Source organism: Lactuca saligna, chromosome 8, assembly GCF_052625555.1.
Source record: "Lactuca saligna cultivar CGN05327 chromosome 8, ASM5262555v1, whole genome shotgun sequence".
NCBI lineage: Eukaryota > Viridiplantae > Streptophyta > Magnoliopsida > Asterales > Asteraceae > Lactuca > Lactuca saligna.
In genome coordinates, this window is record NC_136424.1 from 184,440,450 (window position 1) to 184,460,628 (window position 20,179).

Consider the following 20,179-nt stretch of genomic DNA (forward strand, 5'->3'; position numbering starts at 1 on the left):
GACTTTTCCACACAAGTCTTATGGTTTGGTTAAAGCTACTATTTTTATACATCATAAAATATAGGATTTTTTTGGAGAAACGATTTATACGATTTTGAAACAAAGAATCTAAAGCAAACAAGCAATTATACTCTGTTTGAAACAGGAACCACAACTATTTTGATAAGAAAATATTGGATTTTATTGATTTTTAAACTATCAATTTAGTTTTATACAAAAATTCTTATGAACTCACCAACATATTTTATGTTGACGCTTTTCAAACGACTCGTATTCTCAGGAAATCAATAAACAGGTTATGGATCGTGGATTCAAGATTATTTTGCTATATTTTGTATTTTGCAAATATGGTTAAGTGTACGCCCACTCTAACTAGTTGATTTGGGTAATTGGCATTGATGATTTCCATTTATTTTGATAGCTTGGTCCTTGGTCTCTTTAGTCGCATGATAATTTTAGGCGTCAACATAATCTGGTGATATTGTAATACTTTGGCTAAAGTTCCTAGGATTGTGGTTAGCTCTTCTGGCGTGAAACATTTGAGTATGTCGTGGATTATCAATGGAACTTTCCCTAACTTAAGTAGCGTAGTGTACCCTAGGATTATGTTGTCTTATGTGAGGTGTCATATAACAAAATTTCAATTGGTATTGTCTTCTCCTGGCATCCTTCATGGCTGATAAGTAAAAAGGGGAGGTAGATGACGCCCAGTGGGCAAAGATTGTGCCATGTAAAGCATGTGACTATACTTGTGGTCAATTTGAGGCCTTCTTTCCATGTGTTTGGAAGTTACTGAAATAGTGGTCATAAATGACACTGACAAACTACAATGAACGACATCGATCTTATGTTATGTTTTCGAAACTAGAGGAATCCTAAGCGAACACTCATTGTTTTGGCGGTTGTTGTGTGGTTGTTGGGTGTTTGATTGCTCCATGCTAAACTTGGCACGTAGACTCTTCGAGATATTGATTAGGTCTCATTTAACTTGTTTCTTTATGTCTTCTAGTTTTAGAATTGTTTAATTATTGGTATCACGAAATCAAGGCTTGTGTTACTCACTGCATCTGGGTCTACCCCAAGCGGTTTTACAATGGGTTTTTCAATGGATACATATATTTGTTATTTGCATCCCCTATGATATTCTCTGTGAAATGGTTAACATCTCTTTGGCAGCCATCCGCATCGACTAATGTGCCAATAAGTTCTTTTCTTGTTGTGATGGATATTGTAAGTATCATTATGCTTTTCATGCGAAGTGATAAAGCACTTTAGTATGTGTTCTTTTCGACTTCATCATCTTTCTATCATAAATACCAATCAACCTTTTCTTTCAGCTCAATGTAGGTTTGCAGTTTCTTTCCCATGAACTTGATGGATAGGGGGCCTGGTAGGAGTCCCCATGTGAAAACTCTTGCCACTAGACCCTAGTCCTAGCTTGGCAGATTGAGTGTTGCTTTGGTGAAGCACTTGAAACAGTATTGTATCAACTCTCATTCTTATTGTATGCCTTTGATTATAAAATTAAGGTCCCATTTATAATTTCTTAGTTGCTTGAAATTTATTTGAAAAGGATACTTTAAGTGACCAAAGTTATATATTCCTCATAGTCATAGCATATTAAACCAAGTTCCAACATTGCATCTGTAGCTGTAAGAAAGTATGTGCATGTCACACCCCAAAACCGGAACGGCGGAAATGTTCGGGGGTGGACGACATCATGTTTAGTATCACAAGGCATGCATCATAGTAATCAATGTAATAAACAACCAATCCATTAGAAAGAAAGTGTTTAAAAATTTGTGTTTTCACAAAACATAGAATACAAAAGCAAATAACAAACAGTACTTGAAGCTATTATGCTCCATTTTCTAAATTCCCAGTGCAAGTACCTGTCTACTAGTTTCCTGAGAAGATAAGTTATTTTGAAAGAGTTGATCAGAAATTAAGCTGGTGAGTTCATAAGATTTTAGTGATGTAAGTAAGTTGTAGAAAGCTTAGTAAGTTATAGTAAATTGTATGTTTTGTTTTAGAAAAGTTCGCCTGATCCTCCAAAAAAATCCTATATTTCTTGCTTTGATGAAATATAAGTAAAAATGACTCTACAACCCTTTCTATGAGTACTAAATGGATACAAAGTTATATAAAACCCAGAGTAAACAAACAATCGATTGTGTGTATTTACTTGGTACCAATGGAGTTAATTGAAAAAGTTCCTTTATATTTGATGAAAAGATCCTTTAAGAAAACCATTATTTCTTATAATAAAAATACTAACCACAGTAGTTCCTCCTATATTCTCTTAGGTTATACTAGCTATATATAATCTAATATCTAATAGGTAGTTAATTGTATGAATCTGCGCTAAGCCCACAACCAAACAAGGAACAGGAAATGAGGTAGAAGACACACAACCAATTATCTATCGGGTATTAATTATATATAACCATGATGTATAAAATAAAGAATTATAGAATTAATCACCTAAGGTCCTTCAAGTTATATTGGTTAAATAAAATGGATTAAACCTTTACTGGTAAGTTTCTAGTTTTGTATACCAAAAGTTCTAATTTGAAAAGTATGTTTTGTACAAGAAAACTCTACATTGAATTAGTTTCCTATGACCTGACCCATACTTCGTACCCCTTATGATGACTTAGTGTATACGGAACATATATATAACTAAGATCAAATGGCCAATAGGCTGGGTGAATTCGCTTAAAGCCTACAACCAAACAAGGAGCAGGAAATGAAGTGGAAACCACACATCCCATTACCCATCGGATCATGTTAATATATATCTCTTGATGTATACATTAAGGAATCATAAGGTTAGAATTATGGTCCCTTTCTACTGAATGCACTAGATCCAACTATTCTCTTTGTCATTTGCAAAGATGTAAGTTTTGCCTAGTTTATAACTGTCTTGACTCGAAAATAGTTTGCATTAACATTCAAGTGGAACCGTCACTTTACGAAAGTAATGGGAAAATAAAAGTACTCATCTGTCTTTTGAATTGACATCCTATCGTAATGATTTCCTTAAAACATGTTTGCTTTATTAAGGTCATAATGTGAAGGCTAGTACCCATAATATACGCTCTCCTTGTCAAGAGATTCTGGGAACCAAATGCGACTTCAACAAACCAGTTGCTAGGCCGTGTAATCCTTATTAAAGTTATGTGATCATGTATACCTAATTTAACTATCACCATCTGTTTAGAACAATGAGTTACTGATTCATTGGTATAATTAGATCATGTAGTTGTTCCATGCTATAGGAACTTAGTATGTTTGTTCTGTTATAGAATCTTTGTATGTTCTTTCTGTTATTATGTATGGTATCTTCCTCCCTGTTTCTATTACTGCATGTTTTCTTATATTATCGCGTATGGTATCTTCCCCCCTTAAAATTATTTAGAACAGTTAAATGATTCATTACGGGGTATGAACTCATCTGATGTAGATGATTCGAATGAATATGCGCGTAAGGATGAGAAGTTCCACAAATGAAGTCCCGAGACTTAACGAGTCCTAAATGACATATAATGGAATATAATGACATAAATATAGTGTTTAGAAGCAACCAAATGTAAGGAAACACCTCACGGGAGTAGGGAACACTTTGACCAAGTGTTGGAATCACATGTGATTCACTAAAAGGGAGTGTAGGGAAAATATGAAGACTGTATGGCCATGGGTGTACCGCCAGGGAGTGTACAGCCGTACACTCACGGTACTAAGTGCACAAGAACCTTTTTCAAGGGTAGAAATGATGGTGGGACAATTGCTTTTCAAGTGTCGAAGCTAGGAATGCACTTTAAAGCCCCTGTAAGGGTGTTTTGAGGAGTGTACAGCCACACATGTGTGTATGGCCGTACACACCTCATGTTTATGAGTTTTGGGCATTTTCAAGGTATTAGTCTAGTGCTCTAACATGTACTAAGTGTAGGGAAAGAGTACTTACGATTTGGAGGCTCAAAAGGGTTCACAATCACCAAGAACAAGTGTGTGTTCTCGGTGTTCTTGGTGAGATTTGAAGATCTAGTCAAAAGAGATGTTTTCATGAATGAATCAAAAGGTGTAACTAGGAAATGAAGTATAACAACAAATCAAGGTAAGAACATGTAACGCCCGTGTTTCTAGGCTAAATGCATTAATAATGTTGTAATAGTCTAGGTCAACCTTTGTAACTCATTCTGAAGTAATAAAGAGGAATTATGTGAATATCATGTGAATGATATGCTTATTTGCTTAATTATTATGATTTAATTAATTAATAATGAAAATAAGAATTTAAAATAAATATTAGAAAAAGCCGATATTTTTTTAAGAAAGTTGTAGTGGCCGAAACAAGGATTCCAGAGATATAAAGAACGCCGAAATATGAGTTATAACCAAGAAGTTATGACTTGTCGAAGTTTCGCGACGGAACTGGTACGACACCAGGAAGCGTAAAAAGTGAATTTATGATAAAGTGTGTTTTAGCCTTAACAATCCAAACAAACGTCATAGTATTCGTTTAACCGAGAATTTTGATAAAAAGAACATCTAAATCTGACTTCGTATGAGGAAGTTATGATTTTTCTAAGTTTTAGCTTAGCAGTAGACAACTAAATTGTGACAACTCGAAATTTCCATTCTATACAAACAGTATCACTTCAATAGAAGTTATAACAGCCATAGTCGATTTTCAGACTTTTCGTATAAGTTGGAGTAATTTAGGGTTTACACTTCAGTAAATATCAGGAGAGTGGATGCACTACGGTTTTGTGCAACACTGTTATTCCAACACTCGGTTATATTAGAAATCAATTCCGGAATAAAAATATTTTCTGCCGAAAATATTTCACGACTATAAATAGATTTCTGAATTAAATTCATTCATTATTCACATTTCCAACTAGAGAAAAGCCATTTTGTCTCTCACGGATCTTCGGGTTTTTGTCCCAAACCGTGAGTACATATCTCTAGTTGTTATTTAATGCTTGTTATATGCTTACTAACGTAGATTACATGTCAAATATGTTAGATTTGGGAGTTTACCGCCCAAGAACTTTCTTGGGGAGTAAACTCCAAAACGAGGCTTAAAGGCTATCTAGTCCCATTTCCTTGATAACTAACTAGATTAGGGTATTATGTATGCATATTTGAGACTAGAAAACAATCAAAAACACAAAGCTTTAGGAGTTCACGGCCCAAGAAAGTCTTAGGCCGTAAACTCCAAATTCAAGGGACATAACATGCCCTAATCACTCCTAAAGGCTTTAGACTTTAACCCTCAATTACTTCTAGCTAATATGGGGACATTAACACATCAAAAACACCCCTTAAAGGGAGTTTACGGCCAAGGAATACTATTGGGCCGTAAACTCTAAATAAGGGCACCAAAGTGTGCCTAGGGTCCCCTTTAGCCTTAAACAAAAGCCTAGAAGTTATCCTACTTGTGCAAGGGACTTGAAAGAATTAAAACACCCTTCCCTTGAGAGTTTACGGTTGTAAACTCCAAAAGAAATGGTCTTTTGGCCGCAAACTCCTCAAAGGAGTATTTTAAGGCCCTAAACTACCCAAAGGATTAAACCACCAAGCTAGGCTTATTCTAGAAATCATTTAGCACTTCAAAACACACATTACCACCAAGATTAGAGTTCACGGCCGTAAACTCAAGGTTTTATGACCGTAAACTCCTTGTGTAGAGTTTCTTGAGTAGTAAACACTTATACAAGGTCCTTGGAAGCTTTAAACCCCTTTAGCCTTAAACAAAAGCCTAGAAGTTATCCTACTTGTGCAAAGGACTTGAAAGAATTAAAACACCCATCCCTTGAGAGTTTACGGTTGTCAACTCCAAAAGAAATGGTCTTTTTGCCGTAAACTCCTCAAAGGAGTATTTTAAGGCCCTAAACTACCCAAAGGATTAAACCACCAAGCTAGGCTTATTCTAGAAATCATTTAGCACTTCAAAACACACATTACCACCAAGATTAGAGTTCACGGCCGTAAACTCAAGGTTTTACGATTGTAAACTCCTTGTGTGAATTTTCTTGAGTAGTAAGCACTTATACAATGTCCTTGGAAGCTTTAAACCCCTTAAGTCTTGTCCCATAACAACCTAGAAGCAACCCTTATGACCTATAACGCTTATACAAAGTGTTCACATGTTTCTGAGTGTCCCAACTTATTTTATTAAGTTATTAATTGGCTAATTAGTTATATATATGCTCATTATATGATAAGTAGGCTCGTGCGTGTGAACAAGTCTCCGTTTGCCACCTAGCACGGTATCCGATACTTCAATCCAATCCACTCACCACAAGTGAGTTCATACCCCTTTAATTAACCTTTGAAATGCTTTTAAATGTTTTAAATACTTTATGGGGGGAATACAAGTTAAATACTTATAGTTATTACATCAATCACATGTGATTACATTAATCACATGCGATTAATAACTGGAAAACCAATGATTTTATCACTGTTCAAACTGTTTATCAAACTGTTTCACTTCAAAATGTTTTACAAACTATTTTAGTTATCAAATGCTTTTATTAAACTTTGTTTTACTTCTGATAAATTGCATGCCCATATATGTATAGATATATAAGAAATGTTTAAAGGTCTTAGGAAGGTCATCCACCCTATTTCCTTTTCGCGCTTGAGATGTGGTCTGGTGGGATTTCGGGTAGTCGTCCGAAGGTCGTTTCAATATTAATTATATATCAAATATACATGTATAGACATAAAAGTACTTCCATATTCATACTTATCAGTACATCATCAGTAAGTTATAGGATCATACTACTACAATTTCTAGATAAATGAGCTAGTTCATTCATGAGTTAATACTTATTACTACGAGTACTTATACAACTATACTAGAAAGAGAGCATATACAACTATACTAGACAAAGAACATATACAACTATACTAGAGGAAGAACATATACAACTATACTAGAACAGTTCATTATATTACATATACAAGAATACGTTAACAATTGTGATCCACTGTATCGGAGCATGCCTTAATTGTCGTGGCCCGAGTTGTAGCCAGAATTCTCTTGGAGGGAGAGCGTGAGTTTGTGTATAGATCTATACTGGATTGACTATCCTACACCTTGTTGCTAGCTATAGACGGACCTGCAGGTCTGCGGGTGCCAAACGTCATCCCATTATTACGACCATTCGTATGTCGTTGTTACCAGTCGATAGTATGGTGCAATTTATCACATGATGCCTTAATATAAATCCGGTTTAAGGTAGTTAGTACAACAGTAGTTCCTATAATACAACACTACAGTACTACAATAATTTACCCATTACATACTTTTAGTGATTGTTTCACTTAAACTTTAATGTACAAACTATATTTTGTTAAATGATAGTTACACTTGGGAAATTACACACTTTTACAACAAACGAGCATACAAAACAGTTAAGCCTTGGTAGAAGGCTACTTTAATAGAAAATATAGGTTTTTCTTAGAGATTCAAATTTCTACAAACAATTACAAACACTTACTTACATTTTACAAACTTACACTTGATACATGTTCAAACATTTTTGGATGACAAATACCGACACTAAAATACTTATGAATTCACCAGCTTAATACTGATAAACTCTTTCAAAATAACTTGTATTCTCAGGTCATCAGTAGACAGGTACCGAGGCCAGCTTTTGAGAAGATGGAGCGCATCCAAGACTCATCTTATTATTTTGATTTACAGTATTTTTGGTGTCTATAACTGTATAGAAAATGCTTGTATTAAAATTATATAGTTAATGCAATGGATGACGTTGTTTGCTTATTTACATTTACTGTGTTGTGATACTTTACATGACATCCTCCGCCCCAGAATGTTTCCGCCGTTCTTGGTTTTGGGGTGTGACAGATTGGTATCAGAGCATTGTTTATAGTGAATCAAGTATATCAACCCATAAAAGATATACTAAACTATAAACCCATTTGGGATTAAAACACTCTGACCAAGAGTCTATACTTTAAATATTAAAATATTTAATTAAGTATACTAGTCTGCATTCATACTAAAATCAGTGTCACAATGACAAGAACAAAAGTATTACGATTGTTATATATCACAAGTGAGCTCGGGGATGTATGGTCAGTCCTGGGAATGGCATAGCCTGATCAACTATGCTGGTCCGAGGAGTGATTAGCATATGCCCTAAAATGGTTGTGATGTGTTAACAAGTCTAAAAACTTTCCAAAAATACCACAAGAAGATCAATAGAACCTAAACTTAAAATACTATAGGTGTATTTTGTACTACTAGCTACATATATACTATATCCTTATACCTCTCTTCTCGCGTAGATTTAAATGGATGGATTCCATCACGGCGACCCGTACATTCCAAATGAAGGAAACGCAGGATGGCTCGAAGTAGAGTCCGATGATGAACACCAAATTCCGTTGGATGATCATCAAGCTGAAGGCTTCTCGGATGGATTGGACTCCAAGCCCGAAGTCAACAACCTACCTCCAGTAGGTCAAGCCCCGAACAACAACCCTCAACCAGGTTTTCCAGGTCCCACTCCCTTGTGGGTAAACAACTTGAATCGCTGGAGTGACGAACAGGGTCAACCCTTACCTTACTTTGGGGACCGAACCTTTTACCACGTTAGCGATGGTGGCTCTGCGGATCGAGCATTGCTCGTCATGATCCGCAGAATAGCTCGCAATGATGAACAAGGTCGAGCGGCCATCGACCGTGTCATGGAGATTGATGCCAACTTTGGTGTCAACACAGTCTGCATCCGCCGTCTCGAAGAAGACATGGAACGGACCCGAAGAACCAATGAAACCCTACAGCAACATCCGGTTTCCTCTCAAGCAGAAGTCATGGAACTTCGAGCTCGTCAAAGGGCTCATGAACGACACCTTCAAGAGGTGATCCGTCAAATGAGAGACCTCAGGGTTCTCCCGAGGAATACTCATCGCCGTTAGATGATGTCTAGTACATCATTATCTTTTGGGTTAAGGATTAGCCTTTAACATCTGTGCTCTAGGTAGCACTTGTCTATAAAATATTCCAAACTTTCAGTACTCTAATTAGGAATCTAAGATCTGTCAAACTTTTCCGTCTGGTATGATGTAAGAGCTATTGTTAGGTTGATTTTACTTGAACTTATTACATCGGTAATACCAGTACTATTGACATCTATCTAATCTGTGGGAAAAATCTCCACACTCTTTTTTCCTACTAATCTTCATTGTTATGATCTCAACCACTCATTCAACTATTGGGATATGGTTACTTAGTCCATGTGTCACTCTTACCTTACTTATAAATTGATTCTTACCACTTTGCTCATCTTTATAAACTTATAGCTGAAAGATGCCTCCTCGCAAATCTCCCCGGAATAACCCTAAACCTACACCGCCTCCTCCACCTCCGATAATCGATACAGCAGCCCTAAATGCTGTCGTAGCTGCAGCAGTGGCAACTACCATGGCACAGTATCACTTTACTGATGCCAGCAGAGGTGCAACCCCTGTTAACTCTATTCCGGTTGAAACTCCTGTGCGCTCGAGAGAGTGCTCTTATAAGGATTTCACCAACTGCAAGCCGAAGTCCTTTCATGGGACCGGCAGAGTCATTGCCCTCTCGCAATGGTTCGAGAAGACTGAATCAGTCTTCGAAATTTGTTCATGCCCTGCTGCGAGCAAAGTCAAATATGCCGCATGCACCTTTGAAGGAAAGGCCCTGACGTGGTGGAATGGCCACATTAAAGCTCTAACCCTCTTCGTAGCCAATGACATAGGCTTGGAAACGATGAAAGACCTCATGATTGAGGAATACTGCCCGAGGGGCGAGATCCAGAAGCTAGAGCAGGAGCTTTGGAGCCTGACCATGAAAGACACCAACATTGTCGCTTATACTGCCCGATTCAGTGAACTGGTGGCCCTCTGCCCCAATATGGTACCCACTGAAGGGAAAAAGATCGAAAGGTACATATGGGGGCTAGTGCCTTCGTATCAGGGGAATGTCCTATCATCAAACCCCGCTACCTTCGATAGTGCCAATCGACTAGCACAGCGACTCATTGACCATGGAGTCAAAACCCCTGCAACCACAACAACCCTAGCCATCCCGGAACCCTCCAAACCCGCTGACATCAAGCGGAAGTTCTGGGATGACAAGAAGAAGCAGCGAGCTGCCAAAAAACAGCAAATTGTGGTAGTGCATGTCGCGGTAACCCCTGCTACTGCTACTGTTCCGATGAAGCAGTATGTTGGAAGTTTGCCTAAGTGCAACAAATGCAACTTCCACCACAACGGCCCCTGTCGTGAAATGCAGTGCTCTAACTACAACAGGAAAGGACACACTGTCCGTTTCTGTAAGTTCTCGGCACAACCGATCACCCAAGTCCCCAGCTCTAGCACGAGCCCGACCTGCTATGGATGTGGCGAAGCAGGCCACTTTAAGAGGGACTGCCCCAAAGCGAAGAATGCTGGAGGAGCAGGGAGGGTACTAGCTATAGGCCATGGGGAAGCAGTTGCTAACCCGACAGTGGTGACTGGTACGTTCCTCCTCGATAACTCCTATGCATGCATTATGTTCGATAGTGGAGCGGAGCGAAGCTTCGTGAACCATAAATTTGCTCGCATGCTTAAACAACAACCACACGCACTTAAAGAAAAATTCACAGTAGAAATGGCAAATGGAAAAACAGAAAACACCAGTAGCATATACATAGGATGTACCTTAACTCTAGATAACCATTCATTCCCAATCGACCATATGCCGGTCTCGATTAAAAGCTTCGACGTTATCATGGGCATGGATTGGTTGAGTCTTCATCGTGCCGACATCATGTGCTTCGAGAAAATAGTCCGCCTAAACCTCCCGTATAACGAAACTCTTATCATCTACGGTGACATATACGGTGCGAGTCTTCGCATTATATCAAGTATTCAAGCACAAAAATATATGCACAAAGAATACCACGCATTCCTTGCTCACGTCGTCGACACGAGCCTCGAAACGAAAGAACTAAAGAACATCCCAGTAGTGAGCGACTTCCCTGACATTTTCCCAGAAGAGCTACCTGGATTAACTCCGCAATGATAGGTTTAGTTCAGAATCGACTTAGCCCCAGGAGCTACCCCAGTAGCTAAGTCGCCCTACCGATTAGCACCAGCAGAGATGCAAGAATTATCTGGTCAACTTAACGAACTACTCAGTAAGGGCTTCATAAGACCAAGCTTCTCACCTTGGGGAGCACTAGTCTTGTTCATTAAGAAGAAAGACTATCACAACTGGAAATTTTGTGTCTTGTAAACTATACACTCAAGCTAAAGTGAATCAAAAGCTTAAGAACATGTGTAACACCCATGATTGTAACAACAAAATTTCAATCAAATACACCATACGATCATTTCAAATGGTCAACAAGCAATTGGAAACCCTAGAAGTTCTTACTTAGGTCCACTTTGGACTAGAACATCCTAATTGGGCCTAATAGACCAATAAACTTCCAATTTGACTATCTTCGGTTTAGAACTCTTAATTGGACTCTAATTGGACCCACATCTATTTGTTTCAACATTTTTGGGCTATGTTGGACCTAGAATGAAACGAATTAAAAGCCTTGATACATGAATAACCTAAACTAGTCCAATAAAAATATAAAAATCCTACCACATTTCTTTAGACTTAAAACATACCCAAGATTAACTCTAATAGTGGGCTTAGGAGCAAAGGCCCAAATTTTCCTTTTTCCTTCCAAAAATCTCGGCCCAATGCACAAGCCCAAGAGGATGGAAGAGTTGACTTGTGTGCCACATCATTATTACCTATTGGATATCCATGCAACTCATCTCATTCTTCCATGCATATCACTTCAAAAATCACTCTCTTCTCTCCTCCCTCTCACTCTCGGCCGAACACAACACACACACTCACAAAAATCCATCCCATTCTCTCTAGATCACTCAAGAACACTCCTTCCTCCCCACCCCAAGAATCTCGAAATTTAGGAGCTTTCAAGAGGATCTTGCAAGTTAATCATCATTTTAGAAGTCACCAAACTCGAGATCTACCAAGGAAAGGTGCTAAGGTTGAAAAATCACTTCATTTTCTTCCATCTTTTCTTCCAAAAACCGAAAGCTTAAAACAAGGTGAGCTTCATACCCCCTATTTTCGGTTTTCATGAGTTTTTTTTTGGGGGGGGGGGGGGGGGGGAATACAAGTGAAAGTGTAGATCTATATGTATTTTGTATGCTTTGTATGATTCCATGCTTATATGTGTGCTTTTGTGTGTTATAACGTTGGATCTAGCCATAAAACCCCTCAAAACCGAGATATACCTTATGTTAAAAGACTCTAGCATCAATTATATTTCTACATACAAAGTATTTCTAGAAAAATGGCTAAATGGTTTAGTAACAATTTCTTTGGGCTAAAAACACCATTTTTGGACTTAAAATGCGAAAAATACAAACTTTAAGGGCCTATATTGACAAATCACGAATTCTGATGGTTGAACTATGTCAAAACAGTTTCAATAAAGCAATTTCTGGAAATATACTCATTTAGAGGATTAAAAACATAAATTTCAAGCTTAATGGGCTAAAAATGACATTTTAGGCCCAATGAGGCCCATTATGCGAGATTTTCTGTTTTGGAGGGCCAAAACTGTATTTTTCTGTAAAACAGTGGACTATAAGCGTTCCAAGTCCTTTTCAAAGGTTTAAAATGCTTTTTAAATTTAAAAGGGACTAAAGTTGCAAAAAAATTTCAATTTGGGCCAAAATTGTTAAACATTCGAAAAAGAAGGGTTATAACCGAGAAAAACTGAAATTCAAGGACTTAAGCTGTTTTCTATGAAAAATATGCTGGAAAATACTTATTTCAATAATTTTTTGTATTAAAATGTCAAGAAAATTGATTTAAGTACCAAACCGTAAAGTATTTAAATAAAGGGTTGAAAAAGTAAATTTTACAAACAAGGAGGGGCTGAAAACAGAAAATTCTCAAGGCTAGTTCAATACATGCAATTTGACCAAATGATGGTACCACGACTATCGACGAAATACAATACATTACAACACCAAAAGTCGTTGTTAAACGAATTGGTTCGGTCTCGAACCAATAAAAATCCGAAACTACTAACACGACGACACTATGACATAACGACACTACGATCAATAACTAATAACGATTGGGAAGTCACTATACATGCGAGTGTGCACAGACGTCTACGCACCACCTTTGGGCCCTAAAAGTGTAAAATCTTGTTCGTTGAGCCTAGCTAGCCCAATGACCTGATCTTAAGGCCCGAAGACCTATCTCTTACGAAGTGTTGGGTTTTACCGACCCGACATAACGTAAAAGGACTTTCAATGGCTCGTATACTACTGGTCCCCAAGGGTCCTTTGGTATTGCTAGTAAAGTCTACATTTTCATGCGAGGCGGGTCTGGGACCCCTCGTACCTTTTATCCCCAACCGGCTAATGGAGTTACTGAGGCCTTCGTGTCCTCGTTCTCTTCGGGTGTGGGACTACACGTAGTCAGGGCGGTTGGAGAACGTGATTAGTACGGACGACGCCTACGGGATCGTTAGTATCGCTATAGACTAGTCGTTTGTGTAACGTGTGTTTGTAGCAAATAATCATGCTCAACAATAATCCAACGTCGCCTGGTACCGATAACTTCACACGTTGCAATTGTCTCAATGTACGAATTAGGAAAACATCGGGTTTTCCTAGGGTATTTCAATACATACGGATTCGGAATGCACACAAATTTTAAATGAACAATTTTTACAAGTATAGAAACAAACAAGCATACCTATGGATCTTCACACATTTTTGACTTTACTATTTTCAGAAAATATCGGATTTTCTGGTGTTTCTCAAAACATTACAAACATTGGATTTCAAACATTACTTATGAACTCACCAACATTTCATATGTTGATGTTTTTCAAAATACTTGTATTCTCAGGTAACAGATAAAGTGGAGGATGAATTGTACTCTAAGACGTTTTGCTGTGGTTTAATTTAGTATCAAATAGTTACTTTTGAGAATGTCATGTTTTGGAACAATTTAATGGATGTAAACGCTACCAGTTGTATCATTCCAAATGTTGGTGATGTATAATGTTATGTTTCATGTATATGCATTGTGATGGTATTCAATTGAGTCACGATAGCCCTCGGACGTTTCCGCCATCTGGTTCGGGGGTGTGACAAAGACGGATCATTCCGTATGTGTATCGACTACAGAGAACTCAACAAACTGACGGTCAAGAATCGTTAACCTCTGGCGCGCATAGACGATCTATTTGACCCACTCCAAGGGGCGAACTATTTTTCCAAAATTGATCTGAGATCTAGATATCACCAGTTACGAGTACTAGAGGAGGATGTTCCAAAGACAGCCTTCCGAACTCGTTACGGACACTACGAGTTCATGGTGATGCCATTCGGATTGACCAATGCGCCCGCAGTTTTCATGGACCTGATGAACATAGTATGCCGACCTTACTTGGATCAGTTCGTCATCGTTTTCATTGACGACATCCTGATCTACTCCCAAAGTAAGGAAGATCATGGCGATCACCTGCGAGAAGTTTTAGGAACTTTACGAATGGAGAAACTCTATGCAAAGTTCTCGAAATGTGAATTTTTGATCCGAAGAGTCGAATTCTTAGGACACGTGGTAAGCGAAGAGGGAATCCACGTGTACCCATCCAAAATTAAAGCCATTGAGAACTGGTCAGCACCGAAGACGCCTACTGAAATTCGTCAATTTCTAGGCCTCGCTGGCTACTACCACAGATTCATACAGAACTTCTCCCGAATAGCGAAACCTCTTACATCCCTGGCCCAGAAAGGCGTGGCCTTTGACTGGGAAGAGAAACAAGAGAGAGCATTCCAAACGCTAAAGCGAGCCTTGTGCACCGCGCCAATACTATCTCTCTCCGAGGGGATAGAGGACTTCGTAGTCTATTGTGATGCATCGAACCAAGGGCTCAGGTGTGTTCTGATGCAGCGAGGTAAAGTCATCGCCTACGCCTCCAGAAAGTTGAAGACACACGAAGTTAACTACACGACCCACGATCTTGAACTGGGAGCAGTGGTGTTTGCTCTGAAGATCTGGAGACATTAGTTGTATGGAACGAAAAGCACTATCTTTACCGACCACAAGAGTTTACAACACATATTCGATCAGAAGGAGCTCAACATGAGACAACGACGGTGGGTCGAGCTACTCAGTGACTACGAATGTGATATTCGTTATCATCCGGGTAAAGCCAACGTAGTAGCAGACGCCCTAAGTCGGAACGAATATTCTGGTCGCAAAGTCAAGTCATTATCAATAACCATCCATTCACACTTGTCTAAGCAAATTTAGGTAGCCCAACTTGAAGCCATGAAACCTGAAAACGTGACGAGTGAGTCCCTCAGAGGAATGGACAAGAATTTGGAAGCCAAGGGTGACGGAGCCTTATATTTCATCAACCGGATCTGGACACCGAAGCACGGTGGTTTCCGAGACTTGGTCATGACCGAGGCGCACAATACTCGGTATTCCGTCCACCCAGGTTCAGATAAGATGTATCTGGATCTTAAAAAGCTGTACTGGTGGCCTAATATGAAAGCAGAGATTGCTACCTTCGTAAGTAAATGCCTTACTTGCGCAAAGGTTAAGGTCGAGTACCAGAAGCCCTCCGGTTTACTACAACAACCAGAGATTCCATAATGGAAGTGGGAGCGGATCACTATGGATTTCATAACCAAGTTCCCCAAGACAACGGGTGGACTTGATACCATATGGGTCATCGTCGATAGATTGACGAAGTCTGCTCACTTCCTGCCTATCAAAGAAACCGACAAGATGGAGAAACTTACGAGAACATACATTAGGGAAATCGTACGGCTACATGTTGTGCCTATATCCATTATCTCCGATAGAGATAGTAGGTTCACCTCAAGATTCTGGAAATCACTACAACATTCCCTGGGAACAAGGCTAGAGATGAGCACAGCCTACCATCCACAGAATGACGGACAAAGTGAGAGAACAATCCAGACTTTAGAAGATATGTTGCGTGCTTGTGTAATTGACTTTGGAAAAGCGTGGGATACCCAATTACCCCTCGTCGAATTTTCCTACAACAACAGTTATCACACGAGCATAAAGGCAGCACCATTTGAAGCCCTCTACGGCCGAAAGTGCAGATCCTCTCTGTGCTGGGCTGAAGTGGGTCATACCCAATTAGCCAGGGGGCAAGCTTCTGACAGTACTCTCACCGGTCCGGAGATCATTCGGGAAATGACAGAGAAAATCGTTCAGATCCGTGAACAATTGAAAGCCTCTAGAGACCGACAGAAGAGCTACGCTGATAAGCGAACAAAACCTTTGGAACTTCAAGTGGGAGACGGAGTCCTTCTCAAAGTCTCATCTTGGAAGGGCTTGATATGCTTCGGTAAGCGTGGGAAGCTTAATCCGAGGTACATAGGGTCTTTCGAGATTCTCGCAAGAGTCGGCCCCGTAGCTTACAAACTCGACCTACCTGACACACTTCGTAATGTACATTCTACATTCCACGTATCTAACTTGAAAAAGTGTCTGTCCGACGAGACTCTTGTAATCCCACTCGACGAGATCGAGATCAACGAGAGCCTCAACTTCGTGGAAGAACCTGTAGAGATCATGGACCGTGAGGTCAAGTAGACGAAGCAAAGCCGTATTCCGATTGTGAAGGTTCGCTGGAGCGCCAAGCAAGGACCGAAATTTACTTGGGAACGCGAGGATCAGATGACACTGAAATACCCTCATCTTTTCACTTAATAATTGTAACTTCTTAATTGCTTAAATTCTAATTTCAGGACGAAATTCCTTCTAACGAGGGGATGATGTGACAACTCGAAATTTCCATTCCATACAAACAGTATCACTTCAATAGAAGTTATAACAGTCATAGTCGATTTTCATACATTTCGTATAAGTTGGAGTAATTTAGGGTTTACACTTCAGTAAATATCAGGAGAGTGGATGCACTACAGTTTTGTGCAACACTGTTATTCCAACACTCGGTTATATTAGAAATCAATTCCGGAATAAAAACATTTTCTGCCAAACATATTTCAGGACTATAAATAGATTTCTCAATTAAATTCATTCATTATTCACATTTCCAACCAGAGAAAAGCCATTTTTTCTCTCACGGATCTTCGGGTTTTTCTCCTAAATCGTGAGTACATGTCTCTAGTTGTTATTTAATGCTTGTTATATGCTTACTGACGTAGATTACATGTCAAATATGTTATATTTGGGAGTTTACCTCCCAAGAACATTCTTGGGGAGTAAACTCCAAAACGAGGCTTAAAGGCTATCTAGTCCCATTTCCTTGATAACTAACTAGCTTAGGGTATTATGTATGCATATTTGAGACTAGAAGAAAGTCTTAGGCCGTAAACTCCAAATTCAAGGGACATAACATGCCCTAATCACTCCTAAAGGCTTTAGACTTTAACCCTCAATTACTTCTAGCTAATATGGGGACATTAACACATCAAAACCACCCCTTAAAGGGAGTTTACGGCCAAGGAATACTCTTGGGCCGTAAACTCTAAATAAGGGCACCAAAGTGTGCCTAGGGTCCCCTTTAGCCTTAAACAAAAGCCTAGAAGTTATCCTACTTGTGCAAGGGACTTGAAAGAATTAAAACACCCATCCCTTGAGAGTTTACGATTGTAAACTCCAAAAGAAATGGTCTTTTGGCCGCAAACTCCTCAAAGGAGTATTTTAAGGCCCTAAACTACCCAAAGGATTAAACCACCAAGCTAGGCTTATTCTAGAAATCATTTAGCACTTCAAAACACACATTACCACCAAGATTAGAGTTCACGGCTGTAAACTCAAGGTTTTACGACCGTAAACTCCTTGTATGGAGTTTCTTGAGTAGTAAACACTTATACAAGGTCCTTGGAAGCTTTAAACCCCTTTAGCCTTAAACAAAAGCCTAGAAGTTATCCTACTTGTGCAAGGGACTTGAAAGAATTAAAACACCCATCCCTTGAGAGTTTACGGTTTTTAACTCCAAAAGAAATGGTCTTTTGACCATAAACTCCTCAAAGGAGTATTTTAAGGCCCTAAACTACCCAAAGGATTAAACCACCAAGCTAGGCTTATTCTAGAAATCATCTAGCACTTCAAAACACACATTACCACCAAGATTAGAGTTCACGGCCGTAAACTCAAGGGTTTACGACCGTAAACTCCTTGTGTGGAGTTTCTTGAGTAGTAAACACTTATACAAGGTCCTTGGAAGCTTTAAACCCCTTTAGCCTTGTCCCATAACAACCTAGAAGCAACCCTTAGGACCTATAACGCTTATACAAAGTGTTTACATGTTCCTAAGTGTCCCAACTTATTTTATTAAGTTATTAATTGGTTAATTAGTTATATATATGCTCATTATATGATAACTAGGCTGGTGCGCGTGAACAAGTCTCCGTTTTCCACCTAGCACGGTATCCGATACTTCAATCCAATCCACTCACCACAAGTGAGTTCATACCCCTTTAATTAACCTTTGAAATGCTTTTAAATGTTTTAAATACTTTATGGGGGGAATACAAGTTAAATACTTATAGTTACTACATCAATCACATGTGATTACATTAATCACATGTGATTAATAACTGGAAAACTAATGATTTTATCACTGTTCAAAATGTTTATCAAACTGTTTTACTTCAAAATGTTTTACAAACTCTTTTACTTATCAACTGCTTTTATTAAACATTGTTTTACTTCTTATAAATTGCGTGCCCATATATGTATAGATATATAAGAAATGTTTAAAGGGCTTGAAGGCCATCCACCCTATTTCCTTTTCACGCTTGAGATGTGGTCTAGTGGGATTTCGGGTAGTCGTCCGAAGGTCGTATTAATATTAATTATATATCAAATATACATGTAACATAAAAGTACTTCCATATTCATACTTATCAGTACATCATCAGTAAGTTACCATCGGGGTAACATAGGATCATGCTACTACAATTTCTAGATAAATGAGTCAGTTCATTCATGAGTTAATACTTATTACTACGAGTACTTATACAACTATACTAGAAAGAGAACATATACAACTATACTAGACAGAGAACATATACAACTATACTAGAGGAAGAACATATACAACTATACTAGAACAGTTCATTACATTACATATACAAGAATACGTTAACAATTGTGATCCACTGTATCGGAGCATGCCTTAATTGTCATGGCCCGAGATGTAGCCAAAATTCTCTTGGATGGAGAGCGTGAGTTTGCATATAGATCTATACTGGATTGACTATCCTACACCTTGCTGCTAGCTACAGCCGAACCTGTAGGTCTACGGGTGCCAAACGTCATCCCATTATTACGACCATTCGTATGTCATTGTTACCAGTCGATAGTATGGTGCAATTTATCACATGATGCCATAATATAAATCCGGTTTAAGGTAGTTTGTGCAGCAGTAGTTCCTATAATACAAAACAACAATACTACAATAATTTACCCATTACATACGTTTAGTGATTGTTTCACTTAAACTTTAATGTACAAACTATATTTTGTTAAATGATAGTTACATTTGGGAAATTATACACTTTACAACAAACGAGCATACAAAACAGTTAAGCCTTGGTAGAAGGCTACTTTAATAGAAAATATAGGTTTTTTGAGAGATTCAAACTTGTACAAACAATTACAAACACTTACTTACACTTGATACATGTTCAAACGTTTTTGGATGACAAATACCGACACTAAAATACTTATGAACGCACCAGCTTAATGCTGATAAACTCTTTCAAAATAACTTGTATTCTCAGGTCATTAGTAGACAGGTACCGAGGCCAGCTTTTGAGAAGATGGAGCGCATCCAAGACTCATCTTATTATTTTGATTTACAGTATTTTTGGTGTCTATAACTGTATAGAACACGCTTGTATTAAAATTATATATTTAATGCAATGGATGATGTTGTTTGCTTATTTACATTTACTGTGTTGTGATACTTTACATGACGTCCTCCGCCTCAGAACGTTTCCGCCATTCTTGGTTTTGGGGTGTGACATAAATAATCGAATTTATGATCGAGCGATATTTAGCCAACACAACCTAAACGAGAATCGAAGGTCT